The 27,798-nt window shown below is 48.2% G+C and overlaps 1 protein-coding gene across 1 annotated transcript in view; it reads left to right on the top strand.

Moving 5' to 3' along the window:
* The first annotated feature begins 2,266 nt into the window (after nucleotides 1–2,266).
* The window catches only part of PNOC (prepronociceptin), a 51,199-nt gene continuing 25,667 nt past the window's right edge, over nucleotides 2,267–27,798 (top strand). Inside the window, exon 1 of the mRNA XM_053383825.1 lies at nucleotides 2,267–2,463. The gene's annotated coding sequence lies outside the window, so the exon portion shown is untranslated. The remainder of the gene's footprint in view (nucleotides 2,464–27,798) is intronic.

The following is a 27,798-nucleotide window of genomic DNA, read 5'->3' as shown; positions in this document are numbered from 1 at the left end:
TACTTCTCAAGATGCTACAAGGTGCCATCCAACCGCCTTAGGGACTCCACTCCAGATTTGTGTAGGGTCTACTCCTTAGCCTTTTCTTCTCCTGAAGATATCCCACAAGGTGGTGGATGTTCGGGATCAGAGTTTTCCTACTCCTAGATGGGCTACTTCCCAGGTCGATGAGCCCCACCTGCACCTCACGCACATGCAGAAACCGACTTCTTGATCGGTTTCTTGAGCGGATACCTGAAGGAGCGTCTCCACCACCATCATTCTGCCCGGACATTGAGGTCCAGCTCCAAGGGCCTTCTGGCGGTTCCCTCATTGCGAGAAGCGAAGCTACAGGGAACCAGGCAGAGGGCCTTCTCAGTGGTGGCACCCGCCCTGTGAAACGGCCTCCCATCAGATGTCAAGGAAATAAACAACTACCAGACTTTTAGATATCTGAAGGCAGCCCTTTTTAGGGAAGCTTTTAATGTTTGATGCATTACTGTATTTTAATATTGTGGGATGTGAAACACAAGAGCAGTCAAGTAAACATTCCTAGAGTGAACATGTTTACACATGGGGAGGAATGTTTGTCCAGCCAGCAGATGAACTTCCTGTTTCCTTCCTTCTGGGCTGGGACAGACTTCCTCTGCATGTGACTAGAGGTGGGTGTGGCCTCACCTGTGCAGGTAACGACAAAAGCACAGGGCAGGGCAGCCATCTTCCTCTCTTTGACAACATGCATCAAAGAAGCAACATCTGCTTAGCCAAAGATGCCCTCTTGGCCTCCAACCAAGAGAGGACAAAGGGACTGTCTCCTTAAGAGATAGTTTCTAGGTATATGTTACTTTTCTAAGCCAAGTCTGCCTTCTGGGATCCTATTGTGAACAGAATGATATGTGAGTAAACCTTTTAATACTTTTATAGAAGACTGTGTCATGTCTTATCTTTTATGAGGGAATAAGGGGGAAATACAAGAACAGTTATTATAGAGGCTTTAGCGAGCCTGAGCAAACGCATCCGCTGCAAGTTTAAAAAGGGGAATGTTACTCTGCTAAATTGTGAACTTTTTTACACAAGTTGGAAAGGCTATTATCAGACAATATATCCTCTCCTGCATCCCTGAACATTCCCACAGATATTTTGTTGGAAGCCGCCCAGTGTGGGCGGGGTATAAATAATCATAATCATAATTGGACCCACTCTTGGTCTCATTTGTTCATCTGCCAAGCCTGTCTTCGCAAGCAGGGAAAGTCCAAAACTCACCTGGTTTAGCCGGCCAGTCAAAGCCGTTTCCTGGGATTGTGGCCGCTGGAACAAGAGAGTCTTGGCAGCTGGACCAGGCCAATGGCCCATCTAGTCCAATAGCCCATTCTCACAGTGGCCAACCAGGTGGCTATGGCAAGGCCTCAAGCAGGACCTCAAGACCTTTATTGCTGGCATCGGGCAGCTGTGGGCCCCCAGATATTTCAGGACTACAATACCCATAATCCCTGACCGTTTGCCATGCTGATGGGAGGTGGAGTCCAAAGGCACGTGGAGAGCCACAGGTTCCCCCCACACACACACCTTTGCTTTATATGGGAAGCACCGAGTCACAGAATCTTGTTTGAGGCCACCTTGTAAATTGGTGGCAGCAGTGGGATTTGAACTCAGGGCTTCCCACCTCACACCCCTAACCACTTAACCCTGTTGGCTCTTAGGCAGGGGACAGGAGCTAAGTGGCAGAACCTATGCTTTGAATGCAGAAGCCTCCAGCTTTCTGTGCTTAGTGTGTCCCAGTCAGAAGGCTCAGGAAGCAGGTGATGGAGGGCAGCGGGTGCCTCAGTTGCTGGAGAGAGGGACAGAAGAAGCTTCCATTGACTGCATCAGACTATTCGCCTATCTGCGTGGTATTGTCTACACCAACCGGCAGCAGCTGTCCAGAATTTCAGTCGAGGAGTCTCTCGCAACCCTGCCTGGAGACACCAGAATTGACTCTGGGACCCTCCTCTGCAGCCCTCCTCCTGCAGCTGCTGCCAGCCTGAGCAGGCAACTCTGGCCCCAATGGGCAAATAACCAGAGCCGCCACAAGGCAGCGCCCGGTGAGGTCTGGAAGCACGGGACTCCTAGGGAACCTCACCAGCGATGCCTGAGCGAGCAGCATCACAGAGCCAGAGAAGCCTGAGCCCATCGGAAGCCTCACTTTTAGGGCTGCCGGTGATACCCCTGTGCCATTGTTCCAGCTTCCTGGAGTGTGACAAACACTTTCCGGGAAGGTTTCTCCGGTGGGTGCCGAGGGGCGCACAGCTGCTAAGCCAGTGGATCAGTCAGGTGGCTCCTTTAGAGGGTTGGACTCACCGATCCACATGTTAATGGGCTGGCAAGGTTTGTGCGTGTGTGTGTGTGCCTGCGTGTACATATAGAGGGGGCCACTCCGGCAGAGAACACAGTGCAAGGCTCGAACATCAGACGGAACAGTGCAACCCAGGCATCCCACCCGGGCAGGTAGGCGTCTGCTAGCGCTGATTTGCCAGCCTCTCCTCTTTGTCTTGGCGGGGCTTGTGAGTTCCTGGCTTTGCATGCTCTCGAAACCAACCCAGAGCTTTGGAACTGGCAGGTTTGGGGTGGGAAGGACCTGGGGGGGGGGTCGGAACCGGGGAGGGAGGGGGGCTTTATGGTTCTCCGGTGGCGAACCTCCTTCTCCGCCTTAACCTCTCCTTCAAGGAGATCAGCCGCTTAAACATTTGTTTTTGGTCCGACAGCAGAGTCGAAAGCACGCCTTCTCTTTGAACAGGGATCGTTTGGAACCGGGTTCGTTGAAGGAGGATTTGTCTTTTGATAAACTAGCTACTTTTTGTTCCCTTTTAAAGAAAAAAAACGCTTTTGGGTGGTGGAGGACACAGAAAAATTCACCCAATTTGAGAGAGAAGGGGGGATGGAATTCCTCCATGTATTGAAATGTATTAGCCAGAACAAGGTGGCATTTTGCAAATAATGCATATATTGCTTTTTTTAAAAAAAAAAAAAGATAGAAAGAAAATATTTGTCGCAATGTTTGCTTTTCCCCCTTTTCCTTCCTGTGGGTATTTTTCTGCAGCCAGCTGTGAAAGGTTTGTTTTAGAACTATTTCGTTAACAGGAGACCTGCCCCTCTCAATTTTTCTGCTCTCCCCCATTCCATTGTCTTGCAAAGGGAATAATCCCTTCAAAGATAACTGCGCATTTCCTACGGAAATCTCTCCAACTTAGAATCCAAGTTCCTTTAGGCTTCAGTTCTATGCGCGCTTACCTGGGAGCAAGCTGCGGTGAAGGGCGCAGGACTTACTTCCGAGTAGCCATACATAGGATTCCACGCTCAGTCTTCCAGAATCCCCACAGCAGGTATTTTAAAACTCCATTTCTGAACAAAAAGAAAAAGGATTTTTTTAAAAAGCCCTGAAAAACTTTGGAACTTTATCTTAAAGCTTTATTCCCAGAAGCGACTGTTGGAAGAACAATGCTTTTTGGGCCACACGCAGAGAGATAAATGTTCTAAGCTGTGTCCTGAGGACAAATTTGAACCCCCAAAACAAACTTCTTCCGCTTCTGCTCGGCAGCCTCTCCGGGCTTGCATTTCTGCGGCTGAATGTTTGCAGTCTTTGTCTGCCGCTTTCTCTGCACCGTATAATTCAGCCGATTATAGTCAATTTTACGATAGGATGCACATTGCGCCACTTGCGCCTCTGCAGGCATCCAGTAGACCAGGGAGATCTGTAGCAAATGCAGCTCCAATGTGAGGGGTGTGTTTTTTTTGTGGGGGGAGCAGTTCTTGCAAAGAATAGGCAGGTAGATCTATGGACAGAATGTGGTGCGCCTGCCACGTTGACAAAGGAGCGCGCCGTCTCCTATCACAGAACTGCATTAAAATGCTATCAAAGTTCCAGATGCCCTCATGGTGAAATGCAACGCGCACATGAGGGGGTTCATGTGCGCTGGGGGTTTTTTAGAAAGAGGTTAATGTGCTTTCCCATTACGAGTATCTCAGTTAAATCGGCGGCACTTGCTTCCCACTAGATGTGTTGACATTTGGCGCCGGTTCTCTGACACACAGGAAAGCTAATTGCTAATTCCGTAAGAGAGAGGAGGGGAGTGAAACGCAAGGAGGGTTAAACTGTATCCTCTAAAGAACACTGCTGGTCAGCGGTTCCCTGCTCCCAGGCTTCTCCTTCGTGTCCGTTGTTATTTAGTCGTTTAGTTGTGTCCGCCTCTTCATGACCCCCTGGACCAGAGCACGCCAGGCCCTCCTGTCTTCCGCTGCCTCCCGCAGTTTGGTCAAACTCATGCTGGTAACCTCGAAAACACTGTCCAACCATCTCGTCCTCTGTCGTCGCCTTCTCCTTGTGCCCTCCATCTTTCCCAACATCAGGGTCTTTTCCAGGGAGTCTTCTCTTCTCCTGAGGTGGCCAAAGTCTTGGAGCCTCAGCTTCAGGACCTGTCCTTCCAGTGAGCACTCAGGGCTGATTTCCTTCAGAATGGATCGGTTTGATCTTCTTGCAGTCCATGGGACTCTCAAGAGTCTCCTCCAGCACCAGAATTCAAAAGCATTTATTCTTCGGCGATCAGCCTTCTTTATGGTCCAGCTCTCACTTCCATACTTCACTACTGGGAAAACCATAGCTTTAACTATACGGACCTTTGTTGGCAAGGTGATGTCTCTGCTTTTTAAGATGCTGTCTAGGTTTGTCATTGCTTTTCTCCCAAGACCTTCGTGTCCACCACATGCCTTATCTGCTAGTTAACCTGGTGTTGACATGGAAAGATTCCAGCAGAAAGCAAAGTCTTTGCAATGTTTTGGATCATAAAAAAAAGAAAGGAAGACAAACACACATATATGCATTTGATGGGCAATTTTAAGTTTCAGGAATCCTTCACTAAAGGTGCAGTTATACTGGGAATCAATTCCCATTGGAAGCAGAGAGACTTGCCTCCCAAGCGCAGCAGTCTCTGAGCTGCCTTCCGCCTCTCCCCCATCGCTAATATCATGCAAACCGGCTACAGCTGGGCAAGAGATGCCCACATCCTTAACTCTTCCGTCAGAGAAGGTGTGTTTGCTCAGACCACAGTTAGAGGCAGCAGCACTTCTGAATCCCAGTTCCTGGAAACCACAGGAGGGGAGAATTGCTCGGATCCTGTTTGTGGGTTTCCCAATAGAGGCATTTGGTTGGAAGGTGCTGGACTGATCCACCATCTGCTTGGGTTATCTGGGAAGCCCACAAACAGGAATGGAGTGTAATGGGACTCTCCCACTTGTGGTCTCCAGCAGCAGGTGTTTGTTGTTGTTTAGTCGTGTCCGCCTCTTCATGGCCCCCTGGACCAGAGCATGCCAGGCCCTCCTGTCTTCCACTGCCTCCTGCAGTTTGGTCAAACTCATGCTGGTAGCTTCGAGAACACCGTCCAACCATCTCGTCTTCTGTCGTCCCCTTCTCCTTGTGCCCTCCATCTTTCCCAACATCAGGGTCTTTTCGAGGGAGTCTTCTCTTCTCACGAGGTGGCCAAAGTCTTGGAGCCTCAGCTTCAGGACCTGTCCTTCCAGTGAGCACTCAGGGCTGAATTCCTTCAGAATGGACAGGTTTGATCTCCTTGCAGTCCATGGGACTCTCAAGAGCCTCCTACAGCACCATAACTCAAAAGCATCCATTCAGCCTTCTTTATGGTCCAGCTCTCACTTCCATACATCACTACTGGCAGGTGTTTAGAGGTAGACTATTCCTGACCCTGGAGGCTCCGTAAATGCATTACAACCGATAGTCATTGTTCACCTTGAAGTTGCTGATGATTACCTTGTGGTCTCCCATGCTGTAGCTGAAGGAGTCCTTCCATTTGTTTCTCCCAGCCTTCAGCTTTGCTGGATGGTCCCTGCCTTTTAGTGTTCTGGTGTGGTTGGGCAGAAAAGCTTCTCTCCATCCACAATGTGCATAATTTCACGTGCCTCTGTTGCATCTTCTCTCACTCATATTTCTTCCAAATGAAAATGCTCCAAACAGTTGCCTTCTCTTTTGGAAGTTGCTCTGGTCCCTGGATCATTCTAGTTGCTGCTTCTATGCTCTTAGGGAACTGCCTTATGGCCTCAGGCCTGGGGGCCAATGACCTCAGCATCGTCTACACCAGGGGTAGGTAACCTAAGGCCCAGGGGCTGGATGCGGCCCAATTGCCTTCTCAATCCGGCCCGCGGATGGTCCAGGAATCAGCGTGTTTTTACATGAGTAGAATGTGTCCTTTTATTTAAAATGCATCTCTGGGTTATTTCTGGGGCATAGGAATTCGTTCATCCCCCCCCAAAATATATCCGGCCCCCCACAAGGTCTGAGGGACGGTGGACCAGCTCCCTGCTGAAAAAGGTTCCTGACCCCTGGTCTACACTGGCTGGCAGCTGCTCTCCAGGAATTCAGCCAGGAGGGGTCTTCCCCAGCCATACCCAGAGATGCCTTGGGGATTTGAACCCACGACCCTCTGTGCGCAAGGCAGATGCTCTACCATGGAGCTACAGAACTCCCCTCGTTTCCCTCTGTCTGCTTGCAGGGAGTCCCCGCTTGCCTGCCCAACGCTCTCTCTCAGGACCCAAAATGTGCAAATGGCTGGGCCCACCCAACTCTCCAAAATGAGGACTGAGGGGGCGTGTCAGGCACTGAGACAGAGGGCAGAGCTTACGGCAGTGGCAGACCGTGGGGTCTCAGATTTCAGTGGTGCTCCGGGCAACATCAAAATTTGGCTCCCTCACTTCTCTTGTTGTTGTTGTTTAGTCATTTAGTCGTGTCCACCTCTTCGTGACCCCCTGGACCAGAGCACACCAGGCACTCCTGTCTTCCACTGCCTCCCCCAATTTGGTCAAACTCATGCTGGTAGCTTCGAGAACACTGTCCTACCATCTCGTACCTCTGTCGTCCCCTTCTCCTTGTGCCCTCCATCTTTCCCAACATCAGGGTCTTTTCCAGGGAGTCTTCTCTTCTCATGAGGTGGCCAAAGGATTGGAGCCTCAGCTTCAGGATCTGTCCTTCCAGGGAGCACTTAGGGCTGATTTCCTTCAGAATGGATCAGTTTGATCTTCTTGCAGTCCATGGGACTCTCAAGAGTCTCCTCCAGCACCAGAATTAAAGGAAGCATCAATTCTTCGGCGATCAGCCTTCTTGATGGTCCAGCTCTCACTTCCATACATCACTACTGGGAAAACCATAGCTTTAACTATACGGACCTTTGTTGGCAAGGTGATGTCTCTGCTTTTTAAGATGCTGTCTAGGTCTTACTCCACTCTAAGTAATAGTTGTTGCACCCCCAGGACTCCATGCCCAGTGTGACTGAACCAGTTGCACTCCCTTAAGAGCTGCACATTTAAAGTGCACAACTCCCCCACCCCACAAATACTGGGAACTGTAGTTTCTTGAAGGCGCTGGGAACTTTAGTTCTTTGCAGCAGAAACTATGGTTCCTGGGATGCTTTAGTGAAGCCATGTGCAGAGTGCGAAGAGCTAAAGTTCCCGGCACCTTCAAGAAACTACAGTTCCCATGATTAGGGGTTGGGGGGCAGTTTTGTGCTTTAAATGCGCGGCTCTGCCCATAGACTTAGTTTGTGCCTACCATCTTATCATAGAAGGGGATTATCTGGCCCTGCAGTGGTCAAACTTAGAGCTCTCTTCTGAACCACAGGATTGTGTAACCTGCAGTTTGGTCCACGTTGAGGTTGCGCAGTGGTTTCTGGAATAAAAGCTTCAGCATTTAGCCAGCCACGAGCCTGACACCAGTACTGTCTACACTGATTGGCACTGGGGATGGAACGCAAGACCCTCTCCTTGGAACGCAGAGGGGCTACAGCTGAAGAATAGCCTTTGCCATCTCCCCCCCCCCCACCTTTCCTGTAGAATTGTAAAGTTGGAAGGGACCCTGGGGGTTTTATAATTAAGTATTTTAAAGTGCTTTAAATTTGTTGTTAGCCACCCTGAGACCGGTTTTTGAACCGGGAAGGGCGCAGTATAAATAAAATATTATTATTATTATTATTATTATTATTATTATCATCATCATCATCATCATCTAGTCCAACACCTTGTTGAGGTAGAATCCATTTTGCTGGACTCAAATGATCATATTTTATATTTATTTTATTACTATTATTACTATTATTATTATTATTTTAAAAAACAGGAATTTTTTGGTAAGGAAAGTCATAGGAAAATGTAATTGGAAAATGTGGAATAGCAACTGTTTGCTACAGCGTTGCATAACCTCCGTGCCTACCTTGCACAAACAAATCAGAACAAATTGTGGACCAAGTGGTTGTCTGGAAGCAACCTCAGGGAAGGCCAGCCCCAAGGGAAACCCACAAGCAGAAGCCAAGCACAAGAGCATTCACCACTCCTGGGCTTCCCAGCTACTGGTTTTCAGAAGCCTTTCTTCCTCCAACTAGGGCTAGTAGGAGCCACCCATAGCCCTGTCCTTCAAGAATTTCTCCAGTCCTCTTTTAAAGCCATCTCCTGTGGCAAGGAGTTCCATAGTTAAATTATGCACTGTGTGAAGGATAAAGGACTTTAATTTGCCGTCCCCGACTCTTCCAGCATTCAGCTTCATGAGATGCCCACATGTTGAGAAGAGGAGGAAAACCTTTATCTCTCAACTTTCTCTTTTTAGAAAACTCCCAGCAGGTTACTTTGCCTTCTCTCTGAACTAAAATAAAGGAAAAGGGACCCCTGACCGTTAGGTCCAGTTGTGGATGACTCTGGGTTTGCGCGCTCATCTCGCTCTGTAGGCCAAGGGAGCTGACTTTTGTCCGCAGACAGCTTCTGGGTCATGTGGCCAGCATGACTAAGCCTCTTCTGGCGAACCAGAGCAGTGCACGGAAACGCTGTTTACCTTCCCACCGGAGTGGTACCTATTGATCTACTTGCATGATACGATACCATACAATAATCTTTATTGTCATTGTCCCATACGGAACAACGAAATTGAAAAATCTACATAAGACATTCAAAACCAACAAGCCTGTTATCCCACCTATCCCAACCTGGTTAGCCCCCTAAAATCTCCATTTTTAAATACAGTATACTCCCATAGAGACTCCTTACACTGCGTTTAAAACCAAAATCGCATTTGGATAGAAACTGTTTCTCAGGCGGCTGGTCCTAGTCTTTATAACCCTGGACCTTCTTCCAGAAGGCAGAAGCTGAAAGAGATCATTTCTGGGGTGCACACTATCCTGCACTATCTCTGCAGCTTTCTTATGGCACCTGGAAGCGTAGATTTGATGCAAGGTGGGAAGAGGGCACCCAATTATTCTCTCCGCAGTCTTGACAACCCTGGACAGCATTGTTTTTCCCCTGACCGTGCAGCTCCCAAACCACACACAGAGACTGCTAGGTTGGCAGGAGCAGGGACCGAGCAACGGGAGCTCAGAACCGCCGACCTTCTGATCAGCAAGCCCCAGGCTCAGTGGTTTAGACCACAGCGCCACCCAAATGCTGCAGACTCCCTTCTTAAGAGGCTTGCTCCATCCCCTGGCTCGCTTTGGTGAACCTGATCTGCCCACTCAGCATCTGCTACAAGTAATATGCAAAGGCCAGGCAATTTAGTCCCCTCCCTCCCTCGTAAAAGCTCCCTGGTGGCAAAACCTGACTGTACTCAGGCCATGCAAGTCATTAACAGGAGGCATTTCATTTGGTCCACAGGGGCATCTTCAGAGCTGTTTGGAAACCTGGAAATCCATTCCCAGCAGTGCAGGGAATACCAGACCTTCCAAGTGTCCTTATTTCACAGGGACAGTCCTGGAATCACAGATGCCGTCCCGGTTTTTGCTTTGATCCCAGAATGTCCCACTTCTCCTTAGGATATCACTATTATTATCCTCATGGTAGAAGTTTGTAACATGAAGCACAGCGTGGAGAAAGTTGACAGAGCAAAGTTTTCACCCCTCTCTCTATGTGGAATGGGTTTTACTGGATAGGAGGGGGTATATTCGTTGCAATTTCTCTCTCCAGGTGCCCACCTGTGTGGGCTAAACAGTTTTTCAAACTCCCATCCTGGGCAGCAAAATTAAAAGCGAAGCAATCAGGCTGCAAAACCTTGTTTTCAGAAAGTGCAGCTACAAATTAAGCTGGCGTTCCCCTTCTTGCCCCGCTTAACAAAGAATCAGGCAACAGCTTGGGAAGCAAGTTTAAAAATATAATTTAATCGCTTACATTCTTGCATTGGTTCGCAGCAATGGCAGCAGTAAAATCCATGCAGGCAAAATATTTATATTTGCAGTATGACCAGCTTCAGGCATGTGCCTGGAAGTATAGCAAGAACAGGGCACAGCTGCCCTCAGGATCAGGGCCGGATTTAGGTCTGATGAGGCCCTAAGCTCCTGAAGGTAATGGAGCCCTTTATATGTTCAGCTGTCCTTTGTCAACAACCAATTGTCACTGTTTTTTGTGTTGAATACGGTATATGCTATATGCACCCTATATATAGAAATGAGCAAACCAGTGATATTTTAGGGAGCAGGCTAGCAGACGGGGCCCATTACTTACATCACAGGAGCCTACACAACACAAAACACTTTTGCTGTATGTAGGTTTTATTTTATTTGTTTTTTATCTTATATTTTGGAAATGTACATCCAGCGTTTTTCCCCTTTAATTTTTTTTGGGGCCCCCAAGAGAGTGGGGCCCTAAGCTATAGCTTGTTTAGCTTAGACATAAATCCGGCACTGCTCAGGATTGGTCAAATGAAGAGAGAGGAAGAGGAAGTACCATACGCTCCTTCTTCTCCAGGAGAGGGGAAATGACATCACACAGAGCCCTCTCTAGCAATTGAATCTCTCTGGTCTGTGTATCTGCCTATCAGCAATGCAGCTCTGTGGGTGTGGCTCCTTCTCATGAGAACTAGCAAGTATATAAATGTAAACGAATGTTGGAAGGTTCAGAACAGGTAAAAAAGAGAACTTCATCCAGCACAAAGTTGAACTACGGAACTCCCTGCCACACTGTTAATGGAGAAATCTGAGAGCTCCCTTGGGCAAAAACCAAGGACACCAGCCAGGAATACCAGAGCAAAACAGCAGTCAGTAGGCTTGGTCTTTATTGAAGACTGTCGCAACAGGACTCCCACCTGCCACCAGGTGGAACAAGGTGGAAGCCCCGAACAAAAGAGAACCCAAACTTTTATTAGCTGCTAATCCCCATGTTACACCCCCCAAACTACATCACTCATACATCATGGTTACATCATGAAAGGGGAGGTCTGGTGGCAGGAATCTGAGCATCCTGGATCCTGCCCCATGGTTCCCCTTGCCCTCCACCAAACACCCATCAAGTGGAACAAAAGAGATCTTTACATTTCCCTGTTTCCCAGCCAAGTTCATCACACCCTTTTGTCTTCATCTGGGTTTGTCATTTCTGGAATGGCTACCTGTCTGGCACTCAGGTATCAGATGCCAGGGATTATCACTCAGGCAGAGGGGCTGCTGAGGAGCTGAGCTCACATGTCTATATGAATTTCTGAAGTTCTCCCTGTGAGCCAGTACATAGATACATTTATCAGTGAATTCTTACATTTGGTATCGTGCAGCAGAGGCCCTTTGAATAGATAGGAAGAAACTGTGATGAAGTGTTTTGTGGGGACTGATTTTGGTAGTGGGCTACATGTGCATGATATCTGCTGGAGGGGCAACCCCCCCAACCTATACATAAATTCCTGCAACAACATGAGGCAGTGGTGGTCAGCAGTCTAGGATTAGACAAATTCATGCCTTCACAATTGAAGGCAGTCATGCTTCTGAACAGCCGTTGCTGCAAGAAGACAGAGGGCTCTTGTGCTCGGATCCTGATTGTGGGCTTCCCTTGGGGACATTAGATTAGATGGGACATTGGCCTGATCCTGCGTGTTCTCCATCTGCTCTTATAATCTGCATTTTCCAGAACAAGATTCAAACCGAAACACAGCCAGCCTTTGAGATTTGCACCTCTCCGAATTTTGCAGCCAAGTAATGCGTGTATGAAAAAAGCTCATTTACTAGGCTAGAGGGTGCATATGAATTTATTTTCGTTATTTGGTTAAAAGCGTTCGTCAACCATTTAATTGTTTTTTTAAAAATCTCCGTGATACAAAAACAATGCAAAAAGCAAACATTGCCATTGAAACGAAAAGGCACCCAGACACCGATAAAACAGCAGTAGAGAAACATGTAAAAGCCTCTGAGAGCATATAAAACTGTCAGTGTCTTACGTTTGAAATGCATCTATTAGTGAAAATGTGCATTCTGTTAGGGGGGAAGTACTTTGCAAAAGCATATCAATTAGGCGAGATTGCACACCAAAGTGTGTAGTGTCTGAAATTCTGATGGATTTCCACAAGGGCTTCAGAGATGAAAAAATCACAAGCTAATATCAGAATGTGAAGCATTAAACTTAAGGTTGAGGGCGGGGAATGAGAAACAGAGAAATGGACAGATTTGTCTGTCCCTTCTCCCGAGTAAAACTCCGCAAAGGTTGCAGGATGCTGCTCAACAGAAAAGGCCTGTGTTGACCCCCTCCCCACATGCTCAATGGGATTTGTTGTTGTTTAGTCGTTTAGTCGTGTCCGACACTTCGTGGCCCCATGGACCAGAGCACGCCAGGCACTCCTGTCTCCCACTGCCTCCCGCAGTTTGGTCAAACTCATGCTGGTCGCTTCGAGAACACTGTCCAACCATCTGGTCCTCTGTCGTCCCCTTCTCCTTGTGCCCTCCATCTTTCCCAACATCAGGGTCTTTTCCAGGGAGTCTTCTCTTCTCATGAGGTGGCCAAAGTCTTGGAGCCTCAGCTTCAGGATCTGTCCTTCCAGTGAGCACTCAGGGCTGATTTCCTTCAGAATGGATTGGTTTGATCTTCTTGCAGTCCATGGGACTCTCAAGAGTCTCCTCCAGCACCTCTCCAGAAAGTGTGTTTAGGAGTTAGCCCAAAGATGGAAGCAAGAAGAACAAAAGAAGAGTGGCTGATGAAATTATTGGATTATGCCAAATTGGCAAAATTGACTGGGGAAATACGGAACCGGCAGGACCAGACTTTTCTGAAAGATTGGAATAAATTTATGTTGTATTTGAAAGGCGACTGCTGACAGCCAACATCGTTAGCAGGGTTACAAGAAGTTTTGTAAGGATAAAAGTATCATTTGTTATTAAGAGTGATTTAAAAAATAATGGGGTTTTTTAAAGGATAGGATTTAATAAGAAGAAAATATAATCAAATGCAGGAACAGGGAATAAGTTTGAAAACCATTAGCCGGTGTGTGGGAGTGTGTGGAAAGAAGTATCAGGCTTATTAGCCAAATGTTGTTTATTTTGTTATGCAACACTGTTGTCATTTTGGGAAAAAATGTAAAAACCAATAAAAATAATTCTGTATATATATAAAAAGAAAGTTTAGGACAACCTTAGAGCACTCTCCTCTAGCCTGAGCCTGCAGGAGTTTTTGTACTTCCCAACATACCTATTTACTACATGGATACTCCATCACCCCTTTCCTCCAAATTCTTCCTGGTTTGCTGCCCTTTCGGGGTTGTAGGAGCTGGGAAGAAGTCCACCCATTTCAGCCCAGTTCCTGTGCCTCAGTTTCTCCTTTCCAAGTCCTAAGTAGCTTGTGGATGCTGCAAATAAACCACCCAGGTGCTCCCAGCTATCCTGCCTTGGTCCGGATGAATCCCTGCGTGCTTTCCATATATTATTATTATTATTATTATTATTATTATTATTATTATTATTATTACCCCCAAAAGCAGAGAGCGAGAGAACAAGCCATCTGCTTGCTGCGTTCGCTCTGCCTGCATCAGGTTGGCTGATGAGATGTATTTAAAATACAGGCTGTGACCGCAGCCGTGCTCTGTTTCTTGGTAACTAGGGGTGGGGGAGAGAACATTATATTTCACGGCGCATTATCCCCCAAAATGCTGTCTTTTCCCGCGACTGGTCATGAAATATTTATGAACGTCGGGGGGGTGTGGAGAGGGGAGCGTTCTATGCACAGTTCCGACAGCTTTGCATGGAAAACAGGAAACAGGACGGACTGGCTGGGAGGGGGGAAGTTCTCTTGCACAAGCCCCGTTGAATTGAATGGGAACGGGTGAAGGAGAATCTCCCCGGAGGACTGTCTCCTCTTTTGTTTGACATCGGCCGTCCTTACAGGGAAATTATGTTGTGAAGTACATTTCCATCCATGTGGCCTTCAACCCAGCCCTGACAGCGAGATGCCAAGCGAATGTTCAGCATATCCACTGTCTACCCTCTGGGCCACAACTTGCACTGCATGGTTCAGGGAAATGTTTTCCTGAAGTGGTGTCTCCTACAAAAAAACAAAAACACCTTCATGTATCAGCTCAGCCTATGACATGAGCTCCAGGAGTAAACAGCTTGCTTCGCCACATGCACCTCCCGCAATGCACCAGAATTATGATGGCTAGAGCATAAAAGCCATTGTGGTCAGAGCCCTATAGGGGAGCCAGGGGTCGTGGCAGCAACGAGGGATGCGGGTTGCATGTGGTCTAAACCACTGAGCCTCTTGGACTTGCCGATCAGAAGGTTGCGGTTCGAATCCCGCAGCAGGGTAAACTCCCGTTGCTCGGTCCCAGCTCCTGCCAACCTAGCAGTTTGAAAGCACACTGGTGCAAGTAGATAAATAGGTACGACTGTGGCGGGAAGGTAAACGGCATTTCCATGCGCTCTGGCTTCTGTCATGGTGTCCCGTTGCACCAGAAGTGGTTTAGTCCTGCTGGCCACATGACCCAGAAAGCTGACAAATGCTAGCTCCCTCGGTCTGAAAGCGAGATGAGTGCCACAACCCACAGTCGCCCTTGACTGGACTTAACCGTCCAGGGGTCCTTTACCTTTACCTTAGCAATGAGATTCCATCATCTTGATCTGACGATCTCCATCAAAATGAGTGTCCCTCAAATTGCATGTCCCCATAGGAAAGGCATGGTACAATGTGATATGCTAGCCGTTTTAGAGCATGGTGCTGATGACACCAAGGTTGCAGGTTCGATCCTCGTGTGGGATGGCTGCATATTCCTAGACGGTCCCTTCCAACTCTACAAGTCTATAATTCTATGGTTCTGTGGTTCACATTGCTGTCACATGGAAGATGGAGCAAGCTTGTTTCCTGATACTCCAGGGGAACCAATGGATTCAGGTTAAAAGAAGGGATCTATGTAATGGATTTTGTATATGTCTATATGTCTATATGTATAATATCAATAAAAATTTATCATGAAAAAAAAAAGAAGGGAGATTCTGGCTAAACATTAGGAAGAACTTTCTGACGGCAAGAGCTGTTTAACTGTGGAACAGAACGTGGTGGACCCTCCATCATGGGAGAGTTTGGGTGGCCATCTGTCAGGGATTCTTGAGCTGTGATTCCTGCTTTGCAGGGGTTGGACTAGATGACCCCCATGGTTCCCTTCTTGTTGTTTGTTGTTGTTTAGTCATGTCCGACTCTTCATGACCCCATGGACCAGAGCATGCCAGGCACTCCTGTCTTCCACTGCCTCCCGCAGTTTGGTCAAATGGGTCCCTTAAAGGGTAAAGGTAAAGGGACCCCTGACCATTAGGTCCAGTCGTGACTGACTCTGGGGTTGTGGCGCTTATCTCACTTTATTGGCTGAGGGAGCCGGCGTTTGTCCGCAGACAGCTTCCGGGTCATGTGGCCAGCATGACTAAGCCGCTTCTGGCGAACCAGAGCAGCGCACGGAAACGCTGGAGCGGTACCTAGTTATCTACTTGCACTTTGACGTGCTTTCAAACTGCTAGGTTGGCAGGAGCAGGGACCGAGCAACGGGAGCTCACCCCGTCACAGGGATTCGAACCACCGACCTTCTGATTGGCAAGTCCTAGGCTCGGTGGTTTAACCCACAGCGCCACATGCGTCCCCCTAATGGGTCCCTTACAACTCTACAATTCTGTGATTTTATGAACGACTCAATAGGCCATCTGGGACACAGGTGACACTGTGGGTAAAACCTCAGTGCCTAGGACTTGCCGATCGCATGGTCGGCGGTTCGAATCCCTGTGACGGGGTGAGCTCCCGTTGCTCGGTCCCTGCTCCTGCCCACCTAGCAGTTCGAAAGCACCCTTAAGTGCAAGTAGATAAATAGGTACCGCTTTATAGCGGGAAGGTGAACGGCGTTTCCGTGTGCTGCTCTGGTGCCGGTTCGCCAGAGCAGCTTCGTTGGCCAAGTGACCCGGAAGTGTCTCCGGACAGCGCCGGCCCCCGGCCTCTTAAGCGAGATGGGCGCACAACCCTAGAGTCGGACACGACTGGCCAGTACGGGCAGGGGTACCTTAACCTTTACCTTTTACAATAGGCCATCAGAAAAGAGGGCTAAGTCTGACACATGGAACTGTTTGATATAGCTCACTGCCAGAACATCTGAAGAAGCCCACCCGCCCCCAGTTCAGACCCAGATAGGGCTGAGTAAAACACGGATCCAAAACCTGGATAGTAGCGGCCAATCAGTGTAGATAATACTGAGGCCACTTCTTCTGTTTATGATGTGCAGGGGTAGAGAATTCATTAGAAAGCGTCAAGGAGAAAGAGAAGGATAAAAAGGGAAGAGATCCAGGCCTGTCTGAGATGGGATTTCCCTTTTAGCCTCTGGGAGAAAAACAGTCCTTTAAATACTTAATTAAACTAAACTAAATACTTAATTAATTGAAGTGCTGCATAGGCAGTAAAGGCTGCCCTACTGGAACAAATACCTCGTCAGCAAGACATGGCTACCTGGTGTATTCTCTGTCTTGCTGGGAAAAGGATGACAGAGTTGTGGCTTTGGAGTGGTTATTGTGTCTTGGGTTTGCCGATAGGAAGGCTGGTGGTTCGAATCCCCGCGACGGGGTGAGCTCCTGTTGCTCGGTCCCTGCTCCTGCCAACCTAGCAGTTTGAAAGCACACCAGTGCAAGTAGATAAATAGGTACCTCTGCGACGGGAAGATAAACGGTGTTTCCATGAGCTCTGACTTCCGTCACGGTGTTCTATTGAGCCAGAAGCGGTTTAGTCCTGCTGGTCACATGACCCAGAAAACAGTCTGTGGATAAACGCCAGCTCCCTCGACCTGAAAAGCAAGATGAGCACTGCAACCCCATAGTCGCCTTGGACTGGACTTAACCATCTGGCGTCCTTCACCTTTTTTTTACCTTTATCACTAAATTAGTTCATCCTTACAGCCTCATAGGGACGCGGGTGGTGCTGTGGGTTAAACCACAGAGCCTAGGACTTGCCAATCAGAAGGTTGGCAGTTCAAATCCCCGCGACGGGGTGAGCTCCTGTTGCTCGGTCCCAGCTCCTGCCAACCTAGCAATTCAAAAGCATGTTAAAGTGCAAGTAGATAAATAGGTACTGCTCCGGCGGGAAGGTAAACGGCGTTTCTGTGCGCTTCTATGGTTCACCAGAAGCGGCTTAGTCCTGCTGGCCACATGACCCGGAAGCTGTATGCCGGCTCCCTTGGCCAATAAAGCAAGATGAGCGCCGCAACCCCAGAGTCAGTCACGACTGGACCTAATGGTCAGGGGTCCCTTTACCCTTACAGCCTCATAGAGTAGGTGGAACAGGAAACTCTTAATCTCTGGGTCGTGGGTTTGAGTCCCACTTTGGACAAAAAGATTCCTGCATTGCAGGGGGTTGGACTAGATGACCCTGGGGATCTCTTGCAACACTACAATTCCCTGATTCTGGGGTTCTAGGATTCTAAGACATGGGAAGACTCGGCCACTGTACTCCACGCTCTGGTAGCTTCCAGGATAGAATATTGCAATTTGCTCTATGCTGGGCTGTCCTTGAAGACAACTTGGAAACTTCAGTTGGTCCAAAATGGAGCAGCCAGATTGCTGGCTGGGGTTCCGTTTAATCATAGAATCATAGAGTTGGAAGAGACCACAAGGGCCATCGAGTCCAACCCCCTGCCAAGCAGGAAACACCATCAGAGCACTCCTGACATATGGTTGTCAAGCCTCTGCTTAAAGACCTCCAAAGAAGGAGACTCCACCACACTCCTTGGCAGCAAATTCCACTGTCGAACAGCTCTTACTGTCAGGAAGTTCTTCCTAATGTTTAGGTGGAATCTTCTTTCTTGTAGTTTGGAACCATTGCTCCGTGTCCGCTTCTCTGGAGCAGCAGAAAACAACCTTTCTCCCTCCTCTATGTGACATCCTTAGATCTCACACGACCCATGTTTTAAAACAGCTTTGCTGGTTGCCAGTTGGTGTCTGAGCCCAGCAGCCTAAATAGCTAAAAAGAGCTTAAAAATCGTCTCCTTCCCTACAGACCCTCACATGTGCTGAGATCAGACAAGGGAGACTTTTCCAGACTTACCATAGCTGGAAATGTTGCAGGAGATTGGACCTGGGTTATCTATTACATCAACTATCTATTACATTCAAAATAAAATAAAAAATTGCCCAGTAGCCCCTTAAAAAGGTAAAGGGACCCCTGACCATTAGGTCCAGTCACAGATGACTCTGGGGTTGCTGCGCCCATCTTGCTTTATTGGCCGAGGGAGCCGGCGTACAGCTTCCAGGTCATGTGGCCAGCATGACTAAGCCGCTTCTGGTGAACCAGAGCAGCGCACGGAAACGCCGCTTACCTTCCCACCAGAGCGGTACCTATTTATCTACTTGCACTTTGATGTGCTTTCGAACTGCTAGGTTGGCAGGAGCAGGGACCGAGCAACGGGAGCTCACCCCGTCGTGGGGATTCAAACCGCCGGCCTTCTGATCAGCAAGTCCTAGGCTCTGTGGTTTAACCCACAGCGCCACCTGCGTCCCAGTCCAGTAGCACTTTAGAGACCAACTAAATTTGTTCTGAGTATAAGCTTTCATGTGCATGCACACTTCTTCAAATACAGAACTCATCAAACCCCCTTATATATAGTGGGAGGGTGGGGTGGGGTTTTTCTCAGAAGGGTAGTGGGATATGGGTGAGTGACTCAATGGGTGATTGACTCAATGAGTATGGTAAAATTGTGGAGGACAGGGTCAGGTTTAAGGTGCTGGTTTTGACCTTTAAAGCCCTATGTGGCCTAGGACCCACGTACCTACGGGACCGCCTCTCCTGGTATGCCCCATGGAGGACTTTTAGGTCCACAAATGACAACACTTTGGAGGTCACAAGTCGCAAGGTGGTTAGATTGGTCTCAACTAGGGCCAGGGCCTTTTCAGCACTGGCCCCGACTTGGTGGAATGCTCTGTCACAAGAGACTAGGGCCCTGCGGGACTTGACATCTTTCCGCAGGGCCTGCAAGATGGAGCTGTTCTGCCTGGCCTTTGGTTTGGACTCAGTCTGACCCTTACGTTTCCCTCCCCTTATGGTCTTGATTTATCAGCTACTTTTAAAATGAGGCTGCATTTTAAATTGTATTTAACCTGTATTTTAAATTGGAACACACACACACACACCCCATTATGTTTTTTACTGTGATTTTATTGGTGTTAGCCGCCCTGAGCCCGGCTCTGGCCGGGGAGGGCAGGGTATAAATAAAATGTATTATTCTTATAATTATTCTTCTTATTATTATTATTGACGACTGTTAACGACTGCAATTAGTCCTACAGGAAAAAAGCAAGGGATAGTACGTATATCTATTACATTGTTGGACTCCTTCAGGAAGTGATAGACACTCCTTCCTTTGAGGTGTTTAAGCAGAGGTTGAATGGATGCTTTAGCTGAGATTCCTGCATTGCAGGGGGTTGGACTAGATGACCTCAGGGTTCCTCCCAGCTCTGCAATTCCATTATTCTTCCCAGAGTCTTGGCACGGGTGGCGATGTGTTAGTCATGCCAGTGATTCAACGTCACTCTTAGCCCACTGGTGCACTGGAGCGGGGCCAGGCAGGGACAAAGCGTTGACTCTCATTTGCCAGCAGCTGTTGGTCAAACCTCAGGATGCTGAATAAATAAAATTTTCTCGGAGAGGAACCCGTCGAAGATGCCGAGCGGAGGAAGCAGCAGGTTAAACTGGCATCTGGGAGGGCTAAGGGTTCCATTGCCACTTTCGTTTTGAAATTATGACAGCCACCCAAGATGTCAGCAAGCCCAAGAATTGCTTCGCAAGCTTTTGAGTAAACCAGAGCTCTTCACTAGGCTAGTCTTTAAGTGAAGTAATGAATGCAAAGGCTTGTGTTTATTGCACATAACCCTTCACCAACAGGCAACAACTGTATGCTGGGGACTACAACTCCCATCATTCCCAGCCAGGACAGGTGACAGGTGGATACACGGTGCAAGGCAGCGGTGCGGCAGGTGGCGGTGCTGCGGTGCTGTGTGTGACGGTCAGCTCAGTGGGATCCCACCTTCGTCACCAGTGAAATATACTCGGAGCCGAGCATGGATTTCATGCTCTTTATTCAGCTCATAGTGGTGAGGAGGAATGGAAGTTGCCCCAGAATGTCTGCTTTATATACATTATTTACACAATGGGCCCCTCGTGATTGGCTAATTCCGGGATTCTCCTGTAGGCCAATCAGGTTGTGGATTCACTTCCACCTGGAGCTGGATTGGGTGGCTCCTGTGGACCAATCAGACTGCTGCATTTTGAATCCTATTGTTCCAGGACCAATCAGACTGCTGCATTCTGGGTCCTATTGTTCTAGGACCAGTCAGACTGCTGCATTTTGGATCCTATTCAACTCAGTACCTAACGGTTGAAGGCAGTTGTAGTTCAAAGCATTTGAAGGCTGTCAAATTGACAAAGGCTGTTTAGGAGGAGTGTAGTCAAAGTGTTGTGTGGCTGTGGGGATTGCCTTCCTATTTCCTTAACGAAACTTCAAAAGGGGCTTAGGCAAATTCATGGGAATAAGGCTATCCAATCATCAGCTACTAGCTATTGCAGATATTAATATTGTGCAGTCTGAAGTGACTGGAAACAGAAGCACTGACTCCTTTTGGAAGAAACCATCGTCCGGACCCATAGAAATATTCTTCAAACTTTTACTTGCAGGACAAGTATCAAAACAAAATCAAAACCTCACATGATACATCCAAAATTATCCATACAATATCTTGTGCTGCCCAGCCACAAGCGCAGCATCTTAGAAAATATGAACTAACCCGAACAGACCTATAACATTACGCCTGGAGCTGTTTCTCTTGAAAGCTTCATTTACATCTTCTCTCCACAGAGTCTTGAGACAGAAGACTCAAAGGCAGGGGTCAGCAAACTTTTTCAGCAGGGGGCCAGTCCACTGTCCCTCAGAGCTTGTGGGGGGCCGGACTACTTTTTTTGGGGGGGAATGAACGAATTCCTATGCCTCACAAATAACCCAGAGATGCATTTTAAATAAAAACGCACATTCTACTCATGTAAGGTAAAGATAAAGGGACCCCTGACCCCTAGGTCCAGTCGTGGCTGACTCTGGGGTTGCGGCGCTCATCTCGCTTTACTGGCTGAGGGAGCCGGCATACAGCTTCCGGGTCATGTGACCAGCATGACTAAGCCGCTTCTGGCGAACCAGAGCAGCGCATGGAAACGCCGTTTACCTTCCCACCGGAGCGGTACCTATTTATCTACTTGCACTTTGACGTGCCTTCGAACGGCTAGGTGGGCAGGAGCAGGGACCGAGCAACGGGAGCTCACCCCGTCGCGGGGATTCGAACCGCTGACCTTCTGATCAGCAAGTGCTAGGCTCTGTGGTTTAACCCACAACGCCACCCGCGTCCCTCTACTCATGTAAAACATGCTAATTCCTGGACCATCCATGGGCCGGATTTAGAAGGCGACTGGGCCAGATCCGGCCCCCAGGCCTTAGTTTGCCTACCCACGCTCAAAGGCAACTCCAAGGCAAATTTGCAACCCAATACCTTTGCCACCTGAACTAAGGTTACAAAACTCACCTGTTAGCTAGCAGGAAGCAACAAGAGTTAACTGTCAACGAGTTAAAGCTCAGAGAGAGCTCTTCTTGTTGTTCTTCAGGTTCAGTGGAATCTCCCCATGCTAAACCTTTCCACATATACACATTGAGCCATTCCCATTTCAGTGTCAATTAAACCAATTATACTTAACACTAGCCACAATGGTAGGGCCGGCCCACCCATGAGGCAAGGTGAGGCAACCGTTTCAGGCAGCAGGCTCTACCGGGGCAGCAGATCCCGACAGAGATCTTTATTCCCTCTTCGTTCCTGATGTAGATCTTCACCCATACCTTCTTCCCCGGTGGAGAGGGAAGGGTGCCATACTTTTTGGCTGGCCTCAGGTGTCAAAATGTCTTGGGCAGGTCCTGCACGACAGCTGTGTTTTCCTTCCGTTGTCCAAGGCAGTCTGCTCCTAAATACCAGCTGCTGGGAATCACAAGGTGAAAGAGGGCTGCTCTTGTGTTCAGATCCTGCACGCTGGCTTCCCATAATGGCCACCTGGTCTGGCTACTGTGATAACAGGATGCTGGACTAGATGGGCCATTGGCCTGGTCCAGAAGTCCTCTTCTTTTTCACTTCTGCTCAGATGATTTCAGGCTTAGTTGAAGCCTCTGCTAACACAGGTGTTGGCGGTTCTTTGGACCTGTAAGATTTCTTGTCTTTCAAGCTTATCATAGACCCTTGCACATTTACAATTCCGAGAATCCGTTTGGAACTATTATTTTGTTTATTCATTTATTGGTGTATAATATGCCTGTTTATTGGTTTCTCTCTGCATTTTTTGCAGTTAAAGAGAATTGTGGGGGCTTTTAGCCCTTTTTTATTGCTCCCCATTAAAAATTTTTCCACATTTGCTAAAAATTAGGAGTTGCAGCAATTGTTGTTTTAATGACCTAGATTTAAACTCATAACCATTTTACGGTGTTGAGCAGCACAAATTGTCAATATTGTCATGTACAAATTTCCTTGACTTGATGCACCATTCTTCCTTTATTGGGTTTTAGGAATTGTTTTGCCCCTCTCTTCAATACAGTCGTTGCCAAAACAATTACAATTACAATTTTTTTCTCTCTTTTTTTAAGGGGGTTGAATCTATGAGTAATTCTGAGAATTGAGAGTGGTGGAATGAGAGACAGGAAACACAATAAAAGTTTACGAAATTAAAATATATTAGGGAAAAAGTGGATAGAAATTCATTCTTTTCTCACTCTCTCAAATAACCTCAAGAAATGGTTATTTGTTCAATTTATACCCCCACCCTCCCTCCACATGGAGTCCAGGGTGGCAAACAGATAGACAATGAAATAAACAGAGCAAAAACATCCTTGCTGAAATTATCAATTTGTCCCTTGGCACAGGGACATTCCCAGGGGAGCTGAAGGAAGCAGTGGTGTGTCCGCTCTTAAAGAAAACTTCATTAGATCCTTTAGATCTATCCAATTACTGCCCAGTTTCGAATCTTCCGTATCTGGGTAAGGTAATTGAGAGAGCATTGCTGAACAGCTTGGTAGGTTTCTGGAGGAAACAATGGGTTTAGATCCATTTCAGTCCGGTTTCCGTCCTGGTTTTGGGACCAAGACAGCTCTGGTCGCCCTAACAGTTGATCTCTGTAGACAACTGGATCGAAGCGGGTTAGGACTGCTGATTCTCTTAGATTTGTCAGCAGCCTTTGACATGGTCGATCATGATCTTCTGGACCACCGCCTCGCCAACGTGGAGATACAGGGCATAGCCCGTAAATGGCTGTGGTCTTTTATCTCTGGTTGGGGACAGAGGGTGGCGCTAGAGAGGGAAACGTCGTCGTGCCACTCCTTGGTGTGTGGAGTGCCACAGGGCGCAATCCTCTCCCCGATGCTTTTTAATATCTTTATATGCCCCCTTGCCCAGATTGTCTGGAGCTTTGGGCTGGGCTGTCACCAATATGCTGATGACACTCAGCTCTATCTGCTGATGGATGGCCACACCGACTCAGCCCTGGACACACTGACCAGATGCTTGGAAGCTGTGGCTGGATGGTTTCGTGGGTAACCGTCCAGGAGTCCTTTACCTTTCTTTTTTACCTATACAGTCATACCTCGGGTTGAATACACTTCAGGTTGAGCATTTTTGGGTTGCGCTCCACAGCGACCCGGAACTAATGGAATGCGTTACTACTGGGTTTCGCCGCTCACACATGTGCAGACACTCAAAATGATGTCACACGCATGTGCGGAAGTGGCAAAACGCAACCCGCACACACACAGACGCGCAGTCGCGTGTTTGTGTCAGGATGTGAACGGGGCTCCAGAACGGATCCCGTTCGCATCCAGAGGTACCACTGTAACAGTTCAGTTTGGATTAGGAAAGGTTTAAGAAACCTCCACTGTAGCTGCTACAGGGAAGGAAAACATGATTCTAGCACAACCATTCTAAAGATCGCCATAAGCACTGAGTACAGCCATTCCTGGACCTCACATACACTGTGTGGGCTTGTGTCTATGGCTCGTTCATCCAAACAATGGACCAAATGTGGAACTGCACAGCTGACCGGCTCCTTGCCTCACGAACTCCATTGTTGAATATCATTATCACACCTCATTTTGCTGCCGGCTGCAGATCCACAAATGGTATTCAGGAGAGATGGATGTAAGGAATTAGAGATCTACGAAATGAAGGAGACTCACGCATACAAGCGTAATATCATTTGGGGGTTAATTGTCCGGGGCCGAAGCATTTGGGACGGCAGCGGGTCATAAACTCCGCCTGAGTCACTGATGCGACCCTCTGACTCAAAACAAGGAGGGGGAGGCCACTGGCGTTTTCGGGTTGCCGCAGTATTTTATTTAAAATTCAGCGGAAAACAGAACCGCTCTCCTTCAAACGGCAGTGTCCTGTTCCAGGGAGAGCAGGTAGTGTTACTGTGAATAAACAGCCTTTGTTTGGGGGTTTAAAAAGCTGCCTGAGCATCCCTAGATCAGAGTCATAGAATTGTAGAATCCTAGAATCATAGAGTTGGAAGAGACCACAAGGGCCATCGAGTCCAACCCCCTGCCAAGCAGGAAACACCATCAGAGCACTCCTGACATATGGTTGTCAAGCCTCTGCTTAAAGACCTCCAAAGAAGGAGACTCCACCACACTCCTTGGCAGCAAATTCCACTGTCGAACAGCTCTTACTGTCAGGAAGTTCTTCCTAATGTTTAGGTGGAATCTTCTTTCTTGTAGTTTGGATCCATTGCTCCGTGTCCGCTTCTCTGGAGCAGCAGAAAACAACCTTTCTCCCTCCTCTATGTGACATCCTTTTATATATTTGAACATGGCTATCATATCACCCCTTAGCCTCCTCTTCTCCAGGCTAAACATGCCCAGCTCCCTTAGCCGTTCCTCATAAGGCATCGTTTCCAGGCCTTTGACCATTTTGGTTGCCCTCCTCTGGACACGTTCCAGTTTGTCAGTGTCCTTCTTGAACTGTGGTGCCCAGAACTGGACACAGTACTCCAGGTGAGGTCTGACCAGAGCAGAATACAGTGGCACTATTACTTCCCTTGATCTAGATGCTATACTTCTATTGATGCAGCCCAGAATTGCATTGGCTTTTTTAGCTGCCGCGTCACACTGTTGGCTCATGTCAAGTTTGTGGTCAACCAAGACTCCTAGATCCTTTTCACATGTACTGCTCTCAAGCCAGGTGTCACCCATCTTGTATTTGTGCCTCTCATTTTTTTTGCCCAAGTGCAATACTTTACATTTCTCCCTGTTAAAATTCATCTTGTTTGTTTTGGCCCAGTTCTCCAATCTGTCAAGGTCGTTTTGAAGTGTGATCCTGTCCTCTGGGGTGTTAGCCACCCCTCCCAGTTTGGTGTCATCTGCAAATTTGATCAGGATGCCCTTGAGTCCATCATCTAAGTCGTTGATAAAGATGTTGAATAAGACCGGGCCCAAGACAGAACCCTGTGGCACCCCACTAGTCACTCTTCTGCAGGATGAAGAGGAACCATTGATGAGCACCCTTTGGGTTCGGTCAGTCAGCCAGTTACAAATCCACTGAGTGGTAGCATAGTCAAGACCGCATTTTATCATGCGGTTGGGAGGGATCTCCAAAGGTCCTCTAGTCCAGCCCCCTGCAGTTCAGGAATCACAGCTAAAGAATCCCTGGGCAGGTTGGTACCCAACTCTTCCAAGGGAGGAGGGTCCAGCACCTTCGAAGGGAGTCCCTCCTACTGTTGAACAGCTCCTACTGTATGGTGTAGTGGTTAAGAGTGGTAGTCTAGTAATCTGGGGAACCGGGTTCGTGTCTCCGCTCCTCCACATGCAGTTGCTGGGTGACCTTGGGCCAGTCACACTTCTCTCAGCCCCACTCACCCCGCAGAGTGTTTGTTGTGGGGGAGGAAGGGAAAGGAGAATGTTAGCCACTTTGAGACTCCTTAAAGGGAGTGAAAGGCGGGATATCAAATCCAAACTCTTCTTCTTCTTCTTCTTCTCCTACCAACAGAAAACTCTTCCTAATGTTTACAGTAGTACCTCGGGTTAAGTACTTAATTCATTCCGGAGGTCCATACTTAACCTGAAACTGTTCTTAACCTGAAGCACCACTTTAGCGAATGGGGCCTCCCGCTGCTGCTGCCGCGCCACTGGAGCACGATTTCTGTTCTCATCCTAAAGCAAATTTCTTAACCTGAAGCACTATTTCTGTGTTAGCAGAGTGTGTAACCTGAAGCGTATGTAACCCGAAGTGTATGTAACCCGAGGTACCACTGTAGTTGGAACCTCCTTCCTTTCACCATGTTAATGCCTCTATCCCAGGTGAGGCCCTGGCTTGGAAAGAAATCTTAGCCTGTGCTACCCCACTGACCTCCAGTCTTCCCTTCAACACTCCAAATAATCAAAATCCAACCATTTATTAATTTCTAGGGTTTGGGGGAGGGGTCCCCACCCCAAATCTATAGAAGTACAGTGGACGCTCGGGTTGCGAACGTGATCCGTACAGGAAGAACGTTCGCAACCCGCAGCACTGCGTCTGTGCACGCGTGGGTTGCATTTCGGTGCTTCTGCACATGTGCAAAGCACGATTTAGCGCTTCTGCGCATGCGCAAGCACTGAAACCCGGAAGTAACCGGTTCCAGTACTTCCAGGTTTGGCACGGTGCACAACCTGAAATCGCGCAACCCCAAGTGTCTGTAACCCACGGTATGACTGTATTCACGGTCAGTTTGCTCACGTGCTCATCTCTAAAGGCAGAGTAGGAAGTCCTTCGTCACACAGCACAAAGTTAAGCAGCGGAACTCCCTGCCACAGGAGGCAGTGATGTCCACCAACTCAGATGGCTTTAAAAGAGGATGGAGGAGAAGGAGGGCTATCAATGACTACTACTAGGCAAGATGCCTGTGCCCTGCCTCTGTGGTCAGTTTCAAGAAACCACAGGAGAGGAGAGAGGGCTCTTGTGCCCGGATCCTGCTTGGAGGTTTCCCAAGGGGGCATCTAGTTGGCCACTGTGGGAACAGGATGCTGGACCAGTTGGGCCACTGGTCTGATCCTGCAGGCTCTCCTTATTGTTGGGATATAGTTCCATTCCACCTTCAGAACAGGCTTGTGGAGTTGTTGTATGTCACATGTCTGTTTACTTCCAGCACAGTCTGCTGGGAACTTCCGTTGTATATTGCTTTTGCTATACTCCTGTTTTTGCTTGGACACGAAGGGAAGCAAACATGTTTTTCCTTTGTTCCTGATGCTGAATAAACGCCTGTAAATATGCTTACATCTGCCTCTGTCCGCCACTTCCGTTGTGAAAAGCTATTCATTCTGCTGATAAGAGCGTGCTCAGCTTCTGAAGGCTTCTGAGGCTCGAGTCGCTGATTGATGCTGTTCTGAGAACCTGAGTTCACCCGGCTGCCGGCCAGTGGCTGGAGCCAGCCAGGGGCCTGCCAAATGCCCCTGTCTCCCTGGACGCAGCCCAACAAAATGAACATTTCATACGGGAGCAGTGAGGGTGC

The sequence above is a fragment of the Podarcis raffonei genome, chromosome 3 (genome assembly GCF_027172205.1).
Source record: "Podarcis raffonei isolate rPodRaf1 chromosome 3, rPodRaf1.pri, whole genome shotgun sequence".
In the NCBI taxonomy this organism is placed as follows: domain Eukaryota; kingdom Metazoa; phylum Chordata; class Lepidosauria; order Squamata; family Lacertidae; genus Podarcis; species Podarcis raffonei.
The sequence above is the reverse complement of the archived record's forward strand: the minus strand, read 5'-3'. Positions and strand labels throughout refer to the sequence as shown.